Source organism: Bos javanicus, chromosome 3, assembly GCF_032452875.1.
Source record: "Bos javanicus breed banteng chromosome 3, ARS-OSU_banteng_1.0, whole genome shotgun sequence".
Lineage (NCBI taxonomy): Eukaryota > Metazoa > Chordata > Mammalia > Artiodactyla > Bovidae > Bos > Bos javanicus.
The window spans coordinates 97,529,585-97,552,465 of record NC_083870.1 but is presented as its reverse complement, the minus strand read 5'-3'; the positions used below and the strand labels follow the sequence as shown (position 1 = coordinate 97,552,465).

The 22,881-nt window shown below is 42.4% G+C and overlaps 1 protein-coding gene and 1 pseudogene across 6 annotated transcripts in view; both read right to left on the bottom strand.

Moving 5' to 3' along the window:
* Nucleotides 1-22,881, bottom strand: part of LOC133244620 (BEN domain-containing protein 5) — a 1,484,041-nt gene that overhangs the window by 437,125 nt on the left and 1,024,035 nt on the right. The gene's annotated exons all lie outside the window — the stretch shown is intronic.
* LOC133245048 (small ribosomal subunit protein uS5-like) lies at nt 953-2,354 on the bottom strand (annotated as a pseudogene).

Here is a 22,881-nt window from a genome sequence, read left to right as displayed (position 1 = left end):
AATCAAACAGATGAAGATATTGTTACAGCTTCCTGGAGCACAGTTTGAAAATCACTAATCTAGTCCAGGATTACTTTAGTCCTGCTGGTGGTGAAGCTTTGACCAAACAAGGATCCCTGCTTATAGTCTGGCGCTCTTTCCCCATCTACGCATTCCCCACCCGGAAATATTTGCTTAGATTCTGCTATGTTAAATCTACTGAGGGAATCAGCAAGATTGCACTGAAGTCCACACAGAGCTCACAGACCACTGATGGTCTGGCCAAAGATAAAAAGGCAGAACCCTACAAATGGACTAGATTAGGGTTTCTTAACATTGACTCTAGTGATACTTTGGACCAGATCATTTTTCACCATCAAGCATTGTCTTACGCACTGCAGGATGTTTAAAGTAGCCATGATTTCTACCCACTAGATGCCAGTAATAACCCCTCTCAAATCTTGACAGTCAAAAACGTCTCCAGACATTGCCAAATGTCCTCTGAAAGTAGGGGGCAAAATTGCTTCCATTAGAGAACTGTGGATTAGCTAACTCAAGACAGCAGCATAAGGGATCTCACCAGGTTGCATAAAATTAAAGGCCAAATAAATGATGAAGACAGTGTTGTAAGAATTCTGAGAAGAAGGGGCTCCTCTGCACCTATGCTCTCAGGGTGGTGATACCAGCACAGTGCAGAGGAAGGAGGGCAAGCTCTTGGCTTCAAGTGGCCTTGACCTTGATTGTCTTCCCACCCTCAGCTCCTGTAAAGATTTTCTGGCCTGGAAGCTTCATGGGGAGACTCCTGGACCAAGACAAGACCACCTGGCCTCCATTCCTTGCTGTGCCATCAATTCACAGTATGGCACTGGCCAAATCCTTCTCCCCTCTGGACGTCGATTCCCTCAACCATAATAAGGATAGAGAGCAAGGTCTGTAGTCTCACCAATAATCCTTTTTTTTTTAACCAGTTTCATTTACTTTATTATTCTTTTTATAAAATTATGTGGTGGCTACAGCTGGGGCCTGGGTCCTCTTCATGGAGACTCTGGTATGGGTCTTCACAAGATGGTCAGTGAATTCCTGATATGGAGACTTGGTGAACACTGTCTCTTTCCAGAGGTCAGGGGCGAGATAACTGTAGGTCTTGGAAACGGCATCAAAAGTGGCCTTGGCGAAGTTGCCCAGGTGGCAGTGCAGCCCCTGGCAGAAGTGTAGCATCATCGATGCCAGCTATCAGCAGCAGCTTCTTGAGCACAGGGGTGAGACAATGCCAGTGCCTCTGGGGGCAGGGATGAGGTGCACCAGCACAGAGACACAGCGGCCAGTCACCTTGCAAAGAATTGTGTGGGGCTTGCCGATCTTGCTCCTCTAGTAGCCTCTTTACACAGGGACGATGGACAGCTTGGCCAGGATGATGGCTCCACAGATGGCAGTGGGTACTTCTTTAGAACACTCGTTACCCAGATCGACATGTCCGTTGTAATCCCCGATGGCAATAAATGCCTTGAACCTGGTCCACTGGCCAGCACTGGGCTGCTTTTGCATGGGCATAATCTTCAAAACCTCATCCTTGAAGGATGCTCCCGAGAAACAGTCAATGATCTCAGACTCCTTGATAGGCAGAGAGAAAAGGTAGATCTCCTCCAGGGACTTGATCTTCATGTCCTTGACCAGGCGGCCCAGCTTGGTAACGGGGAGCCACTCCTTGTCCTCAGCCTCGCCTCCGCTAGCTTCGCGGCTGCGATCCCGGCCCTGGACGCCACTATTGACGCCTCCACGGAAGCCATTGCGGCCTCCCATTCCAGGGCCCCTGGGGCCTCCTGGCCCTCCTGTAGCACCAGGGTCATCCCATTTGGTGTTTTCCCTAAGACAAAGGCACCAATAATCCTTAAGTTCCCTCCTAGCTCATGGATTCCATTTTCTAATTTTTGCCATAATCCTAGAAAGAGTAAAACCACGTTCGGCTGATGACTACTTGATCTTAGGCTTTCTCAGCCATATCTGAAAAGCCATTTCCTTGGATAGGTAGGTTAGAAAGGAAAATACAAAGGGAGTTTATGCTCCTATCCATACCTTGGAATAATAACAATGGTTAATCTTCATTTGTGGGCTTCCCTTATAGCTCAGTTGGTAAAGAATCTGCTTGCAATGCAGGAGACCCAGGTTTGATTCCTGGTTTGGAAAGATCCCCTGGAGAAGGAAATGGCAACTCACTCCAGTATTCTTGCCTTCAGAATCCCATGGACAGAGGAACCTGGAAGTTTACGGTCCATGGGCTCGCAAGAATTGGACTTAGCGACTAAACCACCACTACCAACCTTCATATGTGGCTTTGTAGTTTACCAAGCACCTTCACATATGCTATTCAGGTACATGATCCTCAAAACAACCCTATGAGGTGAGAATAATTACCATCATTTCACGGATGAGTCAAGGTTCAGTGTGGTTGAGGGTCTTGGCCTCAGGTCACACCCAGACCTCCTCGACTTCAGGCTCCTTGCTTCAAACTCCAGCTGTCTGTGCTACACTGAGTGTATTGGAAACTATCTCTCTAACTCTGCCAGAGATAGGATATAAAGGCCAAGTGACTAAGAGATTCAGGCAGAACAGGAAGGGAAGCGACAGCATGCTGAGGATACCATGCTGACCCTGATAGGGGCGACAGAACTTGCTGAACAAGTGCCAAACCAAGTGCTTTGAAAGAGTAGAAAAAAGAAAAAAAAAATCTTCCCGCTGTTTGCCTGCCAAGCCCCTGCACAGGGACATGGGTACAGAGTTCTGCTTAAGGTTTAATTCTATTGATTACACATTCCATTTTCCAAAGTGCCATTTGCCTGAAGGAGCAGGTGGTGTTTTCGGCATCCATTTAGCTGATGTATTAGCCATGTGGCTCAGTGCATCAGCAGGCCCGAGTCATCAATTTACGGTGAGATGACAGAGGGAATCACTCACTGCAGAATCCTAATGGGGAGAGGGGGAGGGGGGGATGGAACACACGGAAAGGGACAAAAACAGTGGGACTGTGGACCTGACTGGGGCCTGGGGACGCAGGAGATGAGTGGCCCAACATAGGACCTTCGGTTGATAACAGCAAACACTTAGGACCTGACTCTGTGGCAGGTCCCAGGCTGGACACTGGGGATGCAAAGAGGAGTCGCAAGAATTCCCACCTCCAAGACCTCAGTTTTATGGGGAAGGCAGACATAAACTATTAACAACAATAACATCAGGTATACATTACAACGGAAGGATGTGGTAGGTAGCAGAAGAGTATTTTAAAATTCCACAGTTACAGTTCAAGTCCCAGCTTCATCATTTACTAGCTTTGCAGTTGTAAAATTAGAGGCAAAGTTAGGCTGGATGCTCATGGAGAGTAGGCACTATATGTCTTATACATTTTTGAATGCCCACTGCCCCAGCCCAGAGTCTGGTATTGCCGTCATAATCACCAAAGAATATTAATAGTATAATCATGAAAACAATAAAAGTAATCATAAAATAACATTTCCTGAGCTCTTGCTACGTTCCAGGTCCTGCCTAAGTGTTATATGTCTTTTCATCCTCACAACAAGCCCATGAATTAGGTACTATTGTTATCTTTATTTTATAGATGAGCAGATGGAGCCTCAAGGAGGTTAAATAACTTTCTCATAGTCACACAGCTTGTAAGTGGTGGTGGAGCTAGGATTAAAATCCAGACCTGTCTGGCTCCATAGCCATACAGACATTCAACACTGCAAAGTTCGGTTATCTCAACTGTACTCAAGTTATTTAACCTTGCAGAGACCCTGTTTCCTTATAAGTCAAGGGCTCTATTTTTTTTTTCCTTTATAGATTGTTGTAAGCATCAAATAAGACAATGTACGTAAAGGATTACTTAGTACATTCTAAAAAGCTCAATAAATGATACTTACCACTATCCCCATTCTAAAGATAATTATGTTCAGAGAAGAACTCTGAGGGTCAGAGCCCATCTAGTTTTTACGAGAAACTTCTCCAGTGCCTGTGTGAGTATCTTCTCTGATGCAATGAAGGTGCCTCCTCTGGCCCCCATCCTTGCTAAGTGTTCCAGTATGGTTCTTTTTAATTAGATCATTCATGTTTTACTTATTATGACTCTTGTCATTTGACGTGCAACATGAGGTAGACTGTGGCAAAGGCAAAATGTGAGCAAAGCAAACAATTTCTCAGGTAAAGCTTTACAAATTGCATTTCAATAAAAAGGCTCATTGGCCCTTGAGTTTCAGGGAGGAGATTTACCTGACAGAAGTACATAAGAGAAGGACGGTAACCACTTGCCTTGGAAGAGAGCCCCACCACCACCCTATCTGTGTCTGGTGTGGCTACAGAACTCCCTCCACCTTATCTGAGACGGCAGTGTCACAAAAAGGGATACTCACTGGTGTTTCATCACTCATTCACTTATTCATTTATTCAGTGTATATTTTTAGAGGTCTTGCTTTATTCCAAGTACCATACTGGGCACTGAACTTAGAGAAATGAATGATTGCTACCTAAAAATTTAAAAGGGTGATATGTGCATAGTTGCAAAATGATGTGATAATTTATTGTCATGCTATTTAAAATAATGACAATTTAGAACCATCTCAACTGTAAATACTAGTAGATTTTAAATAAAGTATGGTACATCATTTCAAAGGGATATTATTCGACCATTTAAAGAATTTATAAATAATTTCAAATAATGTGGTAAAATGTTCACAGTACAGTGTTAAATGATATAAAACTGTATATATAGTATGTTGTATATATGGGCTTCCTCATCACCTCAGTCACTAAAGAAACCACCTGCCATGCAGGGGACTGGTTCAATCCCTGCATTGGGAATATCCCCTGGAGAAAGAACTGACAAGCCATTCCAGTATTCTTGCCTGGGAAATCCCATGGACAGAGGAGCTGGTGGGTTACAGTCCATGGGGTCTCCAGAGTCAGACAAAACTTAGCAACTAAACCACCACTGCCTAACTACATATACAGATATGCAAATAACTAGTCAGGAAGAAAATATTCAGTTTAATAGCATTTATCTTTGGCAATGGTATTAAGGGTGATGTTTTTCTCTGATATAATGTTATTTTGTATTTACAAAATTTTTTACAATGCACATATAGCAAAAAGGTATCCAAAGGTATCCCTATCCAAAGGTATAAAATAACTATTATTATGTTAGAAGTATGCTTAAAATACTCCTGGCACAGAAAGGAGTAACTTTTCCATTTTATAGATGAACAAATTGAGGTTCTCAAAGATTATGTATAATAGTTCTCCCAAGGCTTTCCAGCCCAGAGTTGACTGACACACACTTCAAACAAGTCATGTGATATAAATCTAGAACTCTTCCCCCAGGACTTTCTAAGAGCCACTCGCCTGAAATGGGGGGTGGGGTTGACCCGCCTACAAGGTCTCCAACGATCTGCCAGAGCTACTATTCTAATCGTTCCAGAAGAACCCAGAATTCAAAAGGTAAGTCCAGAAATGACTCAGTGATAGTTGCTAGCTGTGGATCTGGAAGAAGTGCCTATTGCTGTAAAAATAATCTTGACTGTTTACATTTCAACTCTTCAAGATTTATGGTATTTGAACTAGAAGAATAATATAGGTCTGAGCACGTATTTAATGTTTTCGTTTAGATTTAGAACATACAGCCCCAGCATTGAGCTGATTTGAATGCCTGAATATTTTAATATCATTTTATTGTGTGCTCAGCATCCATGATTAAATATACATCTTCAAGTCCAATTTACTTTTAGCTTCATTATGGTCTGTTACAACTGGCATTCAATGAATTCTGCATTTGGCCACATAACCCAGCTCCATTTTTTTTTTGCAATTGTACTCTTGTGTGCATATATTTGGGGGCATGTAAAACCGAACACTCTTTAAATACAAGCAAGTATTTCCTATCTTGAGAAGGACCTCTTTTCTCAGTTATCTGTGAACATTAGAGCACAAGGTAACTGAGATATCACTGAATTCAACCTTCCAATCCTATTCTTTTATCTGTTTATAGGGCCCCTTCTCTGGGCCCCAAGCTTTATTGTTGCAAACATTGTAGGCCCATCTCTCTGCCAAGAGAATATTCAGACAGGAATAGGAATTACAATAGGAATTAAATTCAGAACTCTTGGATTTTTTTTCTTTTTGCCAAGTTTTCATCATAAAAAAATTACGGCTTTACAAGTATCTTTCTAGTTTTTCATTATGTATCTATCCAGGTAGGAGGATAGGTATATATTTTAACAATGTGTTAGCTAGATTTATAACATAGTATTTGGATTAGACTTTCTAGGCCTCCATTTGTTCCCTCGCCTGAGTCCTGCAAATGTTCAAGGTGGGCCTGCAACTTTCCCCAGCTCCCAGCTTACTGATAGGGTCTTTTGTGGGCCATAGACTTACCCAAGGAATCATGACTTTGCTCTTTCTGTATTACTAGTGCATATCACATTCATTAGCACTTGGAACACACCCAGTGTATAAATTAATTGAGGCAAACTAATTTGGAGATATTTTTCATTTCTTTTGTATTTTAAATTGGGGATTTTATAAATGTAACAAAGAGGATAAATTCAGGATACATAGTGCTAATACTGTTTACTAAACCATCAATATATATGTATATACATATACACATGCATATATTCAACAAATTACAATCAATATGCATATCCAACAACAGTATGACTCTGCAACCTGAGGGGTTGGAATATGGCGATTGACTAATGCATAAGAAGGTCAGGTGTCTCATCTCTGACCACAGGGATGTATTTCCCTCTCATCCCACAAGTTTGAGTGATTCCTGCAAGCAAGATCAGTACTGAGGATTCCCCAAACTTTTATCAGAAGAAGAGATAAATGCTGTACAACGAAATGTTCAATGCACTTTGAAATTATCTTTATATGAATATACATATATATGTATGTGTATATACACCATTTTATATTATATAATGTTATACATTTGTGTGTATATATCTGCCATGATGCCATAAAGCATAATCTACTGGGTACCTATAGCCGCACAATTGTTTCCCAAAGTCTGCAGGATCTTTACTGCCTCCACCCACCACCCACAACTTCATCTCCACCCTTCCCCCATCCGAGGAGGCATTCTCATTATAGGATAATGATAGTGGAATAGAACTCCATCACTGGATAATGATTTCCTGTGGTTGGATGAATGAGGAAGGCAGACTTCGGCACCTTCAGAAACTGAATAGCAAGGGGCTGCCAAAATGTTGATTTTCAAAGAGGAAGGCTTTGGTTCTGACACAATATTCCACTCAAAGCTGAAACATTACATGCAGAAGGAGATAGCACATTTAGGTAGACAAAGGCCCCTGAAAGACTGAGATAAGACTAAGATATAAAGTGGTTGACCACTTTGCATGACAGGGGTGATTTCAATCCTTATTGGGTTGCTCTCTATGTTAGGCAGCTGAGCTACTTTGCTACTTGAAGACAAGTTGGCATCTATGTCCTTTTGAAGTCAGTGTGGGTCATGGGAGATCACCGTCTGTTGATAAATGGCTTGAATGGCAAGAGACCTGGAATGTCACTCAGGACAGACGTACTTTTTTCCCTGCCTGCCTGTACTCCAAGGCACCACATTAGACCAGGCTTTAACCTTTCTGGGCCCCTGTCCTCTCATCTATCAAACAGTGTGTTGATTGGAGGTTTCTGAAAGCCTAGAGGCATCTGACTTGACAACTTCACATCAATATCAATGTAACTAATTTTCTTTCATTTCATAAGGAGTTCAAATGCAATACATCCAGTATGCAGAGGGGAGAGGGTGTTCGACGGTCAAGTGTGCTTCTTGAGGAATTCTGGTACCTTAAACTTGGGGGAAACTTTGAAGTTCATCTATTTCAGGATCTCTATGAATCCTGGATGTTTTGCTGGAACCTCTGTAATGGGGGAAGCTTACTACCTCCCCAGGCATCCCCACTGGCTGTTGGTGAACTCTGATTGCCTCAAGGTCATTTGTCTGTTTCTTTGTTCACTCATTAATCAATTATTTCAATGCCTAATAGGTCAAGAATATATAAAGCACTGGAGTCCCAGATATGAGCCAATGTGATCTCTGCTCTGTAATCACTCGACATTGAATTGAGCAGCATAGTTGAGTGGGCATTGGTGGGGGTGGGGTGGTGTGGGCAGTAAGGTAACCAAACATGTAGACAATAACTACAATAAGTGCTTTGGTAGAAGTGGTTTTGTGGAAGAAGGTGGAAGACATTGAGGGAGCCCACTCTCAAGAATAAAATTTGAGGGCAGGACAGTGAGGCAGCTTATTGTTGTTAGAGACAATGTAGTATAATGTGAAAGAAAAGACTCTAGGGTCAAAATGTTTGAGTTCAAATCTGGACTCTGCCATGTCTAGCCATGTGAAAGTGAAAGTTGCTCAGTCTTGTCTGACTCTTTGTGACCCCATGGACTATACAGTCTTTAGAATTCTCCAGACCAGAATACTGGAGTGGGTAGCCTATCCCTTCTCCAGTTGATCTTCCTGACCCAGGAATCAAACTGGGGTCTCCTGCATTGCAGGTGGATTCTTTACCAACCGAGCTATCAGGGAAGCTCTCTAGCCATATGGTCTTAGGCAAATTTCTTAACTTCTCTGTGTCCCAGTTCCTTCCTGTATAAAATGAGGACAATAATAGCACTTAAATCATAGAGTTATATGAGGATTAAGTGAGTTTTTACATGCAACGCACTTAGAGAACTAAGTCTGAATGTAGGGCATGTAGCCAGCATTATCACTAATTAGGGTACATCAGTAAGCATTAGCCTGCAGACACTGTGGTGGTGGTAGTAACAAGGATCGCAGTAAGATTATAATAGCGTATTGTAGCCGCACAAGTAGTAGGGTTGTTAATAGCAGCAACGGTAGTATTAGTAAAAGTGTCAGCAGTGATATCGGCAGCACTGGCACTTGCTGACTCTGTTTCAGCAGCAGTGGTAGCTGTCGTGATGTTTATGTAGCAGGAATGCAGACAGGACTCAGGGGCCATGACTGAGAGGATGCAGGGGCTTTGGATATTTTTTGCCTAATCCTTTGGTTTGTTCCTTCATTTCCTCCCACAACTGCCTGCATCGTCACAGAACTGCCCCACAGAGAACGGTGGGAAATCTACCCTAAGGTGGAGGTGCGTTGGTGGCTTACATGCAGAGATTACTGGGAACAGAGAAGCCCTAAGACAGGCTTTTCCTTCAGAGACAACATATGGGTGTGCGGAGTAAGGATGAAGTCTTAAGAAAGAGTATGGGTGACGGTCACATTGAAGGGGAGGGTAAGGGCCAGTGAGCGAGAAGGAGGTCACTGGCTAAGCAGATAGAAGGGAAAGGAACTAACTGGCTCTTGGCAAGTGTGTCAAGTACTGCACTGGGCCTTTCCTCAAAACTGACATAGTTGCTGAGGATTAAACCCAATGGACTGAACTCTCAGTGTTGCTCAGAATGACTATGATCAGTGCTAAGATTCAAGCCCAAATCTGCTTTTTAACCACTAAGAGTGCCTACTATGAGTTTCTTCTGTGGCTCAGGATGTGGCTCCACAGTTGAGGACCAGAAGGCCACAGCAGTCAGCTAGCCATCATAATAATATCTGAATGTGTATGTTTCGTTTATTATTTAGAAAGTTTTTTTTTTTTTTTTTAATGTGCAGCTCAAGGTCTGATCATGATTCAAAAGCCATGAATCCATCTGGGTTAAGAGCTTTGGGAAGTGAACCAAGAATGCAACCTTCCCTATTGGCACAAATGTCTGCGAGAAGCCCCTGCTGGCTGGTGGGGGAAGTCAGTGCAGTGTGAGAGGGAATAGCCAGCCCCATGGCTGAAGCGCCGGATTAGAGTCACATGGCTCCAACAGCAGCAAGAATGAAAGCTTAATCAACATTCGGATTAGCGCATCCCCATTTATAGGAGCTTGAACTCAATTAAAAATTTCAACTGGAATCTTGGCACAGGCGCCTTGAGACAGAATCTGACTGTTCTGGGCTCTCACCCCAATTTTAATATGCATTCCTGGAAGGAGATGTTTGGGTCAGATGGACCTGGGGCTCGATTTAGACCCTTGGCACACATACACAAAAATGTAATAAAGTTCTATTTGCAATTCCATGGTAAGTTAGTTATGTTACAGAATCAGCTGTTTCCATAGGTCTCTTTTTCCCTTAGGCATGCTATTTTCCTAGCATTAGATACCACTTTTTAAAGAGAGTGGTGAAGTGTGGGATCACTGGGCTTGAAATCCAATGAACTCGGCACAAATTTTGGTTCCATTTACTGGCTGGAAGCTCTTGGCCGAGTCACTTAATCTTGCTGAGCTTCAGTTTTCTCACCTGAAAAAGTGGGATAATAATTGATAGCTCTTCCTCAAATAATGGCGATCCAAATTTAAACGAGATCATAGACACCAGAGAAAACACGCTGAGCACACTGTTTGGCACGTGAATTTGCTGAACTAAAAGACTTATTTTCCTGCAAAGTCCTCTCACTGCTCATAGGTTCTGTGAGGTTACACTGTGCGACATTTCAGTTCTTTACTCTCAGACTAGAGCCTGGCCCTCAATAGTTGCTTAGATTAGTTTAGATTAGTTCTGCCACTGGCCTGCTGCTGCTGCTGCTAAGTCACTTCAGTTGTGTCCGACTCTGTGCGACCCCACAGACGGCAGCCCACCAGGCTCCCCCGTCCCTGGGATTCTCCAGGCAAGAACACTGGAGTGGGTTGCCATTTCCTTCTCCAATGCATGAAGAGAAACTACATTCACCCAAAACTTTCTCCAGATCTGGGTCCTTCTCTTGCTTTCTCTTGGCTGGTAAGTCTCTGAGTCTGCATAGTTCAGCATATATATATATATATATATATATATATATATATATATATATATATATATTTACTTAAGTCTCTGAGTCTGCATAGTTCAACATACTTCCAATCCATCCTTTATATATATATATATAATTTTATTTACTTATTTATTGGCAGTGCTGCATTTCTGTCGCTATGCACAGGCTTTCTCTAGTTGCTGTGCCCAGGCTTCTTATCGTGGTGGTCTCTCTTGTTGAGAAGTGCAGGCTCTAGGGTGTACAGGCTTCAGTGGTTGCAGTGCATGGGCTCAGTAGTTGGGGTGCAGGGGCTTAGTTGCCCTGTGGCATGTAGAATCTTCCCAGACCAGGGATCAAACCCACATCGCTTGCATTGGCAGGTGGATCCTTTACCACTGGACCACCAGGGAGGTCTCCAATCCATTCTTGACACAACAGAGATTCCTTTAAAATTAAAATCAGATCCTTAATTCTTTACACAATGGCTTCACAGTCTCTGAGGTAAAAGGTTAAATGTTTCCCATGGCCTAAGAAGCCCTGTGTCCTGCATAGTCTGGCCCCACCAACCTCTTGAGCCTCATCTTTCCCTCAGTATCTTTGCTTCATTCATGCATCCTTTCAGTTTCAAAACATGCCACCCTCTCTCTTGATCTTTGGTCTTTGCTGTTCTCTTTTCTGGAGCAATTATCTCTACCACTTCCCACTTGCTCCTGTGATAAAACCAGCATATCTTTCATGTCTTAGATCAGAAATCACTTCCTCAGCAGTATTATCCTTGAATTTGGAAATCATATCAGGTCTTTCTATTATGTTCTGTGAAAAGACTTCTCATCCGTAGTACCTTTTATGGTTTATAAATATATGTGCAATTAATTCCTGTAATTCCTATCTTAACTGTAAACTCCATGAAGGCAGAGATCATGAAACTTACTCATTACTGTATTCTCAACACCTAATATGCTATGTATTAACAGAATTGTTGGTGTTGAAATGTGGCACTCCCGCACCATCACCAGTTACAGTTTGTCCTGGAAACACTTGCCTCGACCCACTTCTGAATCCTAATTTCCTAGAGATCCTCTGGGCATCTAACCTCATGACTCATTTTCTTCTTTATATCAATCAGACATGATAATCAGCACCATGCTGATCTTAGGCTTTTCTCATTTATTGTGGAAGATCACCTCAAGGAAAGAACCCAGAAAGTGTGGCCTTGATCTCTTAGCAGAGATCTCGTAGCGGAGGTCCCCGGCCAGTGCTACCAGATGTGTGCCAACTCACAGGGCAAGGCCGTCTCCTGCTCAGCTTAAATATGCTGCTGCTGCTGCTGCTAAGTCGCTTTAGTCGTGTCTGATTCTATGCGACCCCATAGACGGCAGCCCACCAGGCTCTCCCATCCCTGGGATTCTCCAGGCAAGAACACTGGAGTGGGTTGCCATTTCCTTCTCCAATGCATGAAAGTGAAAAGTGAAAGTGAAGTTGCTCAGTCGTGTTCGACTTTTAGTGACCCCATGGACTGCAGCCTACCAGGCTCCTCCATCCATGGGATTTTCCAGGCAAGAGTACTGGAGTGGGGTGCCATTGCCTTCTCCAGCTTAAATATACTGAGCTATAATTCAAGGTCTGGAACCACCCGGCCCCCATGGCCCTAGACCTGGATGCCTGGCTGGTCTCTCTGGAGCACTCCTTTGGCTACATCAACCTCTTCAGCCCCCCTCTAGTTAGTGATACACTGGGGCCCAAATATGATCACACTCAGGAAGGAGTTTTGTAAACTTGAAAAGACTAGACACGTGTAAGGGATTAAGGGCTTAGCTCAGGCTTCCTCTCAATTCACAAACCTGGCTTCTGCTTGGCATACTCTGCCATCTGGAGAAGATTTATTACTTCTTTCTTTCTTACCCAATGACAGTTCCAACCTTCCTCTCTCTACTCCCTCTGAACTGGCCCAGAGAAAACAAGATTTTTTTTTTTTTTAATGTCAGATGTGTTGCCATTAAGTCATTAATGTCTCCTATCTTTAAGGTTTTGTTGCCTCCCAACATTATTTTCCTATAACAGAGCTTCATAGTAGCAATCTAGAGAGCCAACTTCATTTCAGCGAGTTAAACCTCTGTATGGTTAAATAATTCATGTTCACAGTTATTTTAGGATGAAGCATAATAGCAGTAAGTCTTCTTTACAACAGGGGGTAGATCCTCTTCCATTTATGAACCTCAAATTCCTCATCGGTCAGATAAGGGTTAGATGGGAAAATGCCCATGTACTAGTTGTGCTGATTAAAATAGATTACAAATGTGAGAGGGCTTGTGTACGGAATGTTGTAAAAATTTTGTCACCACATTTCAATCTAACTCTTTCACTCTATAAAACAGAAATCAAAGGCCATGGTGGTTAACATATTCATTCATTCATTCAATCAATCATTTACTCAATAATTATTTATTAAATGTCTTCTATTAATAACTAGGCACTTTGCCAGAGGCTAAGTGACTTACTCAAGGGTGCATAGGAATTTCATGGCAGATCTAGGATGTCAACAATAACAGCAGCTACTATTGCCAAAGGCATGCTAAAAAGCTAGCATTTGTTAAGTATTTTATATATATAATAGAATTTAATCCTCACAACAGTACTGTGAGGTAGATACTATTAGCATATTTTTTGGATGAGGAAATTGTCATCCCAACAAATATTACTCAAATACTTCTTTAAATTTTTTCATGGGACCAAAAGATGCTATAGAGACATAGAGACCAACGTATGATGACCTAGAAATGACCTTGAACGTCAGTTTACTCAAAAGCTTAAGCAAAAACTCCAATACAAAGGCATTTAAGTGTCACATTTAAAGCTTTACGAAGTCTGTAGACAGTAACGAGGCAGGTGTGGGAGCCAGTCAGAGTCCTTCATCCATAAAGTGGGAATAATTATTTTGCTTTCACGGAGCCATTGTGCAGCTAAGACAAGATACTAAGTGCACACAGTTATGCTTCCCCCGTGTATCCTCTTACTCCCTCGCGTCATTCAGGTCTTTGTTCAATGTCACCTACTTAGAGAGCTTTCCCTATCCATCCCCCCGAAATAGCCTTCATCCTGCTCTGTCTCTTATTCTACTGCATTTTTATTCATAGCATCTGATATCACATCACATATTTGTTTATGTGTCCATTTGTTGGCTGATTGAAGGAATGAATAAATATACCTTCCCCTCCTTCGGACTCCCATCAGCCCATCCCTTTCAGGAAAGACTATGGGAATGAGTCCAAGGGAAGCTTAGTTTCCTATCTGATTCTTGAAAGAGACTCTAGGGGCTTTGCTACATTGGCTCAGGGGTACTCCCCATCTCTACCCCAAGGCAGCACGTAACTGAAATTTCATCAGCGCAAGACCAGCCTGCCTGCCTCCTTCCTGTCTGCCTGATGCTTGGCTACTCCCGGACATAGATGAGAGATAGGTGTACAGGATGGTATGCATGTCTTCCACGAAAGAAAAGCTTTGCTTTCAATTAAACCTTGGTAATTTCACAGACCACAGGGTTGAGGAAGAAAAAGGTGTTCCTCATATTTCTCTTACACTTAAAAAATGCATTCCTTCAGTCTAATTTTGACTTTACATACAAAAGAATTATATTAAATTAATGGAAAGGAAATGTTCAGAAAAGGAAAAGCGCTGTTACTTTTTGAATAGTAAGAAGGGAGATGATATTTCTGAGCATTTCTTCAGCTGTCAAAGGACCACAGATCTTCTTTTAATGTTACGAAGACAAAAAAAAATTTTCTGGTTGCATATTTGCCAGAAATGAGACCCAAGAGAAAGGCATTGTTTCCTGAAATTACATGGTTGCCAGGGAAACCGTGTACAGAAGTTAGCCTAAATGCAGGTTAAAAAATGAAGTATCTCAGGAATTGGTTTAAGAGTATTTTTGAAAAGTCTGTGCCAAGCATGGCACAGAGTGACCCTTGTAAAACTGTAAGAATTTCTTAGCTGTGGCAAGAAATGACAAAGTTTACTTTTCTGCTCTTTTCTGCTGTGAACCTTTTTAATGAGTGTTTTTCTAGAGGTAAAATTATTCAGGTAATGTTTTTTAAGCCTCCCAGGGCTCCTTCACAAAAAGCCCCCACAAAAAACACAAAACAATGTTTCACTGCAGTCCAAAGAAACACATAAATATGAACACACAGAGAAGTTTTAAAAACATTTAGTAATCTTACATGCCAGAAAAAGACTTACCTTTTCTCCTGTTTACTACTTTAAACAAAAGATTTCTGTGATTTACTTTAAAGAAAGGACTGAATGAGCACCAAAAATTGTAAGCGTATTGCCACCTCTGAGTCAAAGTTATCCTTTCTAGTAAACAGAGTTAAACAGAATCTCTACCTTGCAAGGTTGTTCCAAAAATAAAATATATGCATATTTATGTATGTATATGTGTACATATTGTAGATGTTCAATAAATATTTAGAAAATAGAAAATCTTAGAGATCATTAGTTTAACCTCTTATTTAACACGGAGAATTTTTTTTTAAATATAACTGTTATCCAACCTCTGCTTAAATTCCTCCAGGGACAGGGAGTTTACTACCTTACATGACTGCTGCTGCTAAGTCGCTTCAGTTGTGTCCGACTCTGTGCAACCCCATAGATGGCAGCCCACCAGGCTCCCCCGTCCCTGGGATTCTCCAGGCAAGAACTCTGGAGTGGGTTGCCATTTCCTTTTCCAATGCATGAAAGTGACAAGTGAAAGGGAAGTTGCTCAGTCGTGTCCGACCCTCAGCGACCCCATGGACTCCAGCCTTCCTGGCTCCTCCATCCATGGGATTTTCCAGGCAAGAGTACTGGAGTGGGGTGCCATTGCCTTCTCTGACCTTACATGACAGCCCATATCAATCTAGTAGACAGATAACTTCTTTCTTTACTAAACTGAAATCTGCTTACTACAGCTTTTATCCATCAGTCTTGACTCCTGTGAGTATACTCCCTCTTCCCCAAAGTGTCACCCACATCTTCCTGAGTTTAGAAAACCCTACTCCTACAACTAGCCTTAGGCACTAATAAGACCAGCCCTGTGTGACCACAGGCAAGTTATTATAGCTCTGACCAGTTTCCAATGTTATTAAATAGGGTTAGTAATTACTTCTGTCTCCCTCTTGGACTTCTGCTAAAGATTTAAAGTATTTGCCAGATGGGACACTGCTTTGGAAACTAGGGAGTACTACACATATTTTACAGGTGGGGTCTTTCCCTGGTTAAGCTCTGCCCTCCTTAGTCCCAGGCCTGGGACTGCATCCCAGGATGATCTGCATCTTCTTGGTTCCCCTGGATGCTTTCTCAGCAGGAGCCCTTGCCTCTCTCCCCAGGTTCCCTCGTTGATGTTGCTCACCCATTTAGTTAAATGCTGTTTTGACGAGGTAGCCTATTTTGGTAAGTGCCCCTGGGGAGCTGCAGAAAGGTTTAATTCTCTTTCTTTCCCCTAATGTTTATCTAATGGTAAAGGATTGAGAATAGGTTCCACATCCCTGGAGACTCCAGGCTGAATGATTCAATAATGTATGTGTCTGGGGGCTGACTGAGAGACACAGCTTTCAGTAGAGAGGAGAGGATGGGTTGGGGACACTCAGTCATCATGCCAGGTAGGGTGTCACTCAACAGGAAGGTTTCCAGGGGCTTAGTAATAGACTGCATTAAGGAACCAGAGCATGCAGAGATCAGGGCAGCAAGGCAGGATGAGTACAGATACATATATATGTATGCATGTATGTGTAATATATATATATATATATATATATATATCTGTTGTTTCAATACAATTATTAATGGCACCATCTTTCATTCTGAAAACTGAAATTTGTGGGATAAATTATATGTTCACCTTAGGCATAGGTGAAAGGAATGAGAATGCTCTTCTCTGGTGTTCCGTGTCTGGTGGTAAAGGACACACCACCCACTTGACTCCTTAAGCTGGAAACTTTGGAGTCCTCTGAGACACTTTAGTCACCTTTATCCCCACAACCAGTCTCCAGAGAATCCTTCAGACAGTTCCTCTCCTTTCTATTCCCATGGCCGCTGCCTTAGTTCTGAGTCTGAGCATCTAAAATTTAATTTCACTTTGTTCTACTTAGTCCTTGGCTCCAAGTTTCTTGAGATCTCAACTCTGTCTTCTCTTGTATTAGCCATTTCTCCCTCTTCCCCTTTATGATCATACCTCTGGTATGCTGATCAAAATCACTGAGCCTTGCACTTTATCTCTAAAAGCCAACCCTCTATTTCATAACTGCAATTGGTCTTTCATTCAAAAAAGATGTTGAACAAACTAAATTCTGAGAGTTCAAGTGAGTCAGCAGTATTGGGTTAATTAATCAGTTTTGGTTTACAGTCTGCTGTGTGGTTATAAAGTCATGAAATTATACCAATATCCCTTATATTTGGATACAAATTAATCTTCTACTCATTTCCTACAGTCCTGTTTCCAAAATGTATTATAAATTTTACTCTGTAATTTTCCTGCTTAAAACACTCCAAGTGTCTCTCCATTGGCTCTGATATGTTTCAACACGGAGGAAGCCCTACTAGAATAACATTCTGCCTTTCCAGCCCACTCTACCATATCCTTTACTTTACTGGAGTCTCCTTAGAGGAGTAGGAGTAACTTATCCAATGATGACAGTGGGTGAACTGACAGTTGAGGCTCGGCTTGTACTCCCTGTGTCTCTGGAATTAGCCTGTCTACAGAGAGCACATACTTAGTTCTATCCCTCTCTGCTCTGCCTCCTTGCTGCCTGTGACCAGGGAGGCAGGCAGGCTTCTAGGACTATTTGTTGCCACCCATTTCAGCCATGCCCTGGAGGAGGAAATGGCAACCCACTTCAGTATTTTTGCCCAGAGAATCCCCTGGACTAAGGAGCTTGGCAGGCTACAGTCTATAGGGTCGCAAGGAGTCGGACACGACTAAAGTGACTAAACACATTTCAGCCATATTTTCCAATGAAGCTATTGTAAGTGGTTATTTATCTGACTTCTGAGTCCATCTTTCAGTTGGTCTGATTGTGGATAGAGAGTAGAAGAATAATTCGATGACTTCCTCAAACCCCACATCCAGGAGTAAAATCACATTCTCTGGTCTTATAAAAAGTAGAAGAAATTTACTTTCTCTTTTGGTAAAGTGGGAGCATTTGCCTTCCACAGTTGCTTAATATCTTTCCTTTCCTTAGGATGCTCTTTTGGGAAGTCTCCCTCTATGATAACAATCCACAGGCCTGGCTAAGCTTCACAGAGATCTTATCTGAGCCCCAGAGAGTCATGAAAAGCCAGCTAGATGCAGGTTTGTGGTAGGAGTGCTGTTTGAGTGTCAGGCTCAAGGGGCCCTTACAGTTCACTCAGTCCAACACAGTGTGAGAGAAATGCACTCTGGTGTGTAATTCTAACACTGAAGCAGCTTTGAGTCCTCAAGAACTTGCTGGTGTTGTAGTAACCAATGCCCAATCTGGCTATGACAAATTCTTGGTTACTGGGGTAAGAATGAATCATCCCAGTCTTTTATTTGCAAATAAGAGTGAAGAGGCATTTATAGTTTGTTTGCAAAGAAATTCTTCCTTTATCCATCTTACTATATTCTCAGAAAACCATGCTAAGGGCACACGTACATTTATATATGAGGAAACTCAGTCTCAGCTTAAGTGACCTTGCCAAGGTACCTCAGCAAGTTTATGGGGAAACTTGGGAAATCCACTCTGAATTAGAATCATGGGTTGTTGGAACTCTCCCTTAATGATGACCACAAAACCTAGCATCTTCTACATCTTTGTACTCTTTGTTGTTTTTGCTTGCTTTGTTTTTGGTTGCACCACTCAGGATGTGGATATCATTTTCCCAACCAGGGATGGAACTGGGACCTTCACAATCACGGTTGTCATCTTCTACAGTCCTCAAAACCTTGGGTTTTTAGTTTCCTGGTGACATTTCTTTTTTTTTTTTTTTCCTTTTAAAATAGTATCACAGATTTCTTGAGATATATTTCACATATCATACAATTCACCCACTACATGGTGAATGAATGATTTTTAATACATTCACAGATTTAAACAGCCATCACCACATTCCCTGATAGCTCAGTTGGTAAAGAATCTGCTTGCAATTCAGGAGACCCCGGTTCAATTCTTGGGTTGGGAAGATCTGCTGGAGAAGGGACAGGCTACCCACTCCAGTATTCCTGGGCTTCCCTTGTGGCTTGGCTGGTAAAGAATCTGCCTGCAATCCGGGATACCTGGGTTAGATCACTGGCTTGGGAAGATCCCCTGGAGAAGGGAAAGGCTACCCACTCCAGTATTCTGACCTGGAGAATTCCATGGACTATATAGTCCATGGAGTTGCAAAGAGTCAGACAAGACTGAGAGACTTTCACTTTCAGTTTCACCACATTCAGTTGTAGAACATTTTAATCAACCCGTCCCACTAAAACCCCGTATCCACTAGCTGTCACTCCTTGTTCCTCCTTCAGTGGTTCTTCAGTTGTCACAAGTAAGCAGCAGATAGGGTGTTGCATCTTTGATTAGCTCTTCATTCAGATTTCAATCTCAAGTGTTTAAGGATCAGCTTTTGATTTCATCCAGGAGGCTCAAAACGCATTGTGTTATAAGGAACTTCAGTGCAAATGACTAAAAGTAGTATTTTAGTAACTACAACTAAGAATTTGTCCATATGAACCCAACTATTTGTAAACAGAGTTTAAAATTTTTTCCTTTTTCTAAGAACCATTCTTGAACTGGAAGAGAGGTTTAAAAAATTCCCTGCCAAAATTCTGTATGCAAAACTATTTTCCCATGGCCCTCTGGCCCACCTTGGTACCCCTTCCTACCTCTTAGCCCTCTCATGGTCCCAGCTGCCAAGGGTTTCGTGACATTTCTTGACCTTTAGGCTTTCCAAAGCACTGGTGTGGGAAGCAAACACACCTGGGTTTTAATTGCACTGCTCCCACTTAGTATGGTGCCTTTGCGCAAGTAACCTAACTTCTCTGAGTCTCAGTTTCCTCATACTTAAAACTGAGACTATAATATCTACTTGCTAAGGTTATTGGAAGAATTAGAAATAATGTATTTAAAGTGCATGGCTCACAGTAGGTGCTCAACAAGTATTAGCTCCTTTTTTGATTAATAAATGATTCATCAATATGTATTTGTCATTGACCAAAATAAGTAGGTTTTATGCAAGTCAAAGCACTTATGCCTTACTGCCTATTTTTGGTACATGACTCAATCATTCATTCAACAAATACTAAGGTCTGTATATGCCAAACTCTGTATTATGCTGGGAACTGATGATCCAGTGGAAAAAATAAACAAACGTGGTCTCTCCCATGATAAAGTCATAGCCTGGTGAGAGACAGAGTTTAATTAAGTAAACAAGAAGATAAAATAAGTAATTATAAATTATAATAAGTTCTGTAAAGGGGAAACTCTGGGTTCTATTAGAGAACAGGATGATCTAATTTAAAATGGGTATTTGGGGATAGCTTCTCTGAGGAAGTGACATTTAAGCTGAGAATGAAAAAAAGAAAGAGTGGGGGAGTAGTCCAAGTAGGGCGCCCAGCAGCTGTGAGGCCTGAGGTGAGAATGAGACTCGGGTGTCATTCAAACCTAGCTCTTGCTGTCCCCACAGACTTCTACCATTCCAAGCTAAACTGGGCATTTGCCTATGTACATAATCTTGCATGCATTCTTCTCTGAAGTCCTTCTCCCATTTCTCCATCTGGAATGCCAAACTCCAAATGTCACATTCAAAGACTCCTTAATCTCCCCAAAGCAGGTCTAATCCCTCTTTTCTCTCGTGCTGGTGCTTGTGCTCAGTCGCTCAGTGATGTCTGACTCTTTGCAACCCCTGGACTGTAGCCCACCAGGCTCCTCAGTCTGTGGGATTTCCTGGGCAAGAATTCTGGAGTGAGTTGCCATTTCCTTCTCCAGGAAATCTTCCTGACCCAAGGATCAGACCCATCTCCTACACTGGCAGGGGAGCTCTTTACCACTGAGCCACCAGGGAAGCTCCTCTCTCCTCTGCTGCTGCTGTTGCTAAGTCACTTCAATTGTGTCCGACTCTGTGCGACCCCATAGATGGCAGCCCACCAAGCTTCCCTGTCCCTGGGATTCTCCAGGCAAGAACACTGGAGTGGGTTGCCATTTCCTTCTCCAATGCATGAAAGTGAAAAGTGAAAGTGAAGTCGCTCAGGCATGTCTGACTCTTCGCGACCCCATGGACTGCAGCCTACCAGGCTCCTCTGTCCATGGGATTTTCTAGGCAAAAGTACTGGAGTGGGGTGCCATTGCCTTCTCTGCCTCTCTCCTCTACTGTTCCCCAAATCTGTGTTTAACTTTATACTATACTAATATTTGTTAATAAATATCTAATGGTTCTTATTGTTACCCTGTGTCATGGACTGTGTTAAGTATTTTACCTGAATTATCACATTTAATCCCTATGGAAGCCCTATGAAATAGGTACTGTTATCATCATCCCCATTTTACAGAAAAAGAAACTGAAGGCTTAGTCACTTATCCTAACTCTCAAAGGCCAAGTTCGGACTTGAGCTCTAGACCTTTTGACTCCAGAGCCTGAACTCAAGCCCCTCAAGCCCTTACCCCCTAGAGTAAGATTTCTGGTTTCCCCTCATCAGACACTCAGATTCCCGAGGGTGGGATTTTGTGTGACTCACCAGAATCCTTAGCACAAAGAACAAGTCCTGGCACAAAGGAGTTAACTGCTTGCTAAAAGAATGTCTTGGCAATTACAGATCCTGACTGATAAAAACGAAATCACATAACACATAAATAGGTCTGTCCCTTCAGCCTTCAGGCGCTGCCTGTACTGTGGCCTCTGCTGATCTGATTTGTGTGTCGATTGACAGCCTGGGTCCCTCTCCTTCCGTCCCGTTAATGGCATTAGCATCTAGTCAATAATGCTCAGCATTTCATTTTACCACTTTAATTAACAAATTCAATTTGTTCAAACTGCTGTGAAAACAAATTAAAAGCTCAAGAACAGGGCCTCCAGGAGGGGGAAGGAAGGCAGGGGCTCCGCATAGACTAGGCAGCTTGTTGATCTGATCTTTGGAGATTATGAGGAGTTGAATACTGTCTGCCCTTCAACCATCTTCCTATCCCTGACCCAACAGAGATGCAGCCAAGGTCAAGCAAACCAGCTTCGTGGTACTGTTTAGGCTTGTCTCTTCCCTCTTCACACAGACAAGAAGGGGCCCCCCTGTGCCTTCGAGTCAGCCCTCGTTCTTCAGAGGAACACTCTGCTTTGAATTTAAATTCAACAACAAAAACAACAACAATATTAATAAAAATGCCCTGACCAGCAGGTCTCAATTAGAGAGAACTTTAACCCCTAGGGGACATTTGACATTATCTGGAGAAATTTCTAGTTGTCACAGCTAGGGAGAAGGTGCTACAGGCATCCAGTAGAGGCCATGATGCTACGAAACCTACAAAGCTCAGGACGGGTCTCCTCGCCAAATATTTTCTGGCCTAAAATGTCAATAGCACTGAGGTTGGGAAATCTTGTCCTAGTATCTCTACAGTTTTCTAAGCATGTGCCTTGATAATTATAAAGTCTCCGTGAGGTAAGCAGGACAGAGATGGCTGACCCCCACTGAAGAGCTGAGGAAACTGACAATCAGAGTTCAAGTGATGTGCTCAAAGTGCACCACCCTTAGTAAGTGGTAGTGAGCAGTCCAGAGAAAGATACTTTTTCTACCTCTAGTTGAGTTTACAGAATGGAAAGCACTTCCTGGAGCCTCCAAGTAGCTTTTAGGGGAATGAGAATTGGTTACATTTATTAAACATCTTTTAGGGGACAGGCACTGGGCAGGGTACTTACCATGTGATAGGTAGCTAGGCTTGATGGAACCTGACCTGGGAGAAGGTGCTTGTGATGAGCGAATCTGGGAAACCTGCCCCTTTTCTCTGCCCTCAAGAGTTACACTCAACGGTAGCCTACCAGTTACGCATTTTGAATAGAAGGCATACAAAAGGTCACTTGGCTCTTAACTATTGGTTAT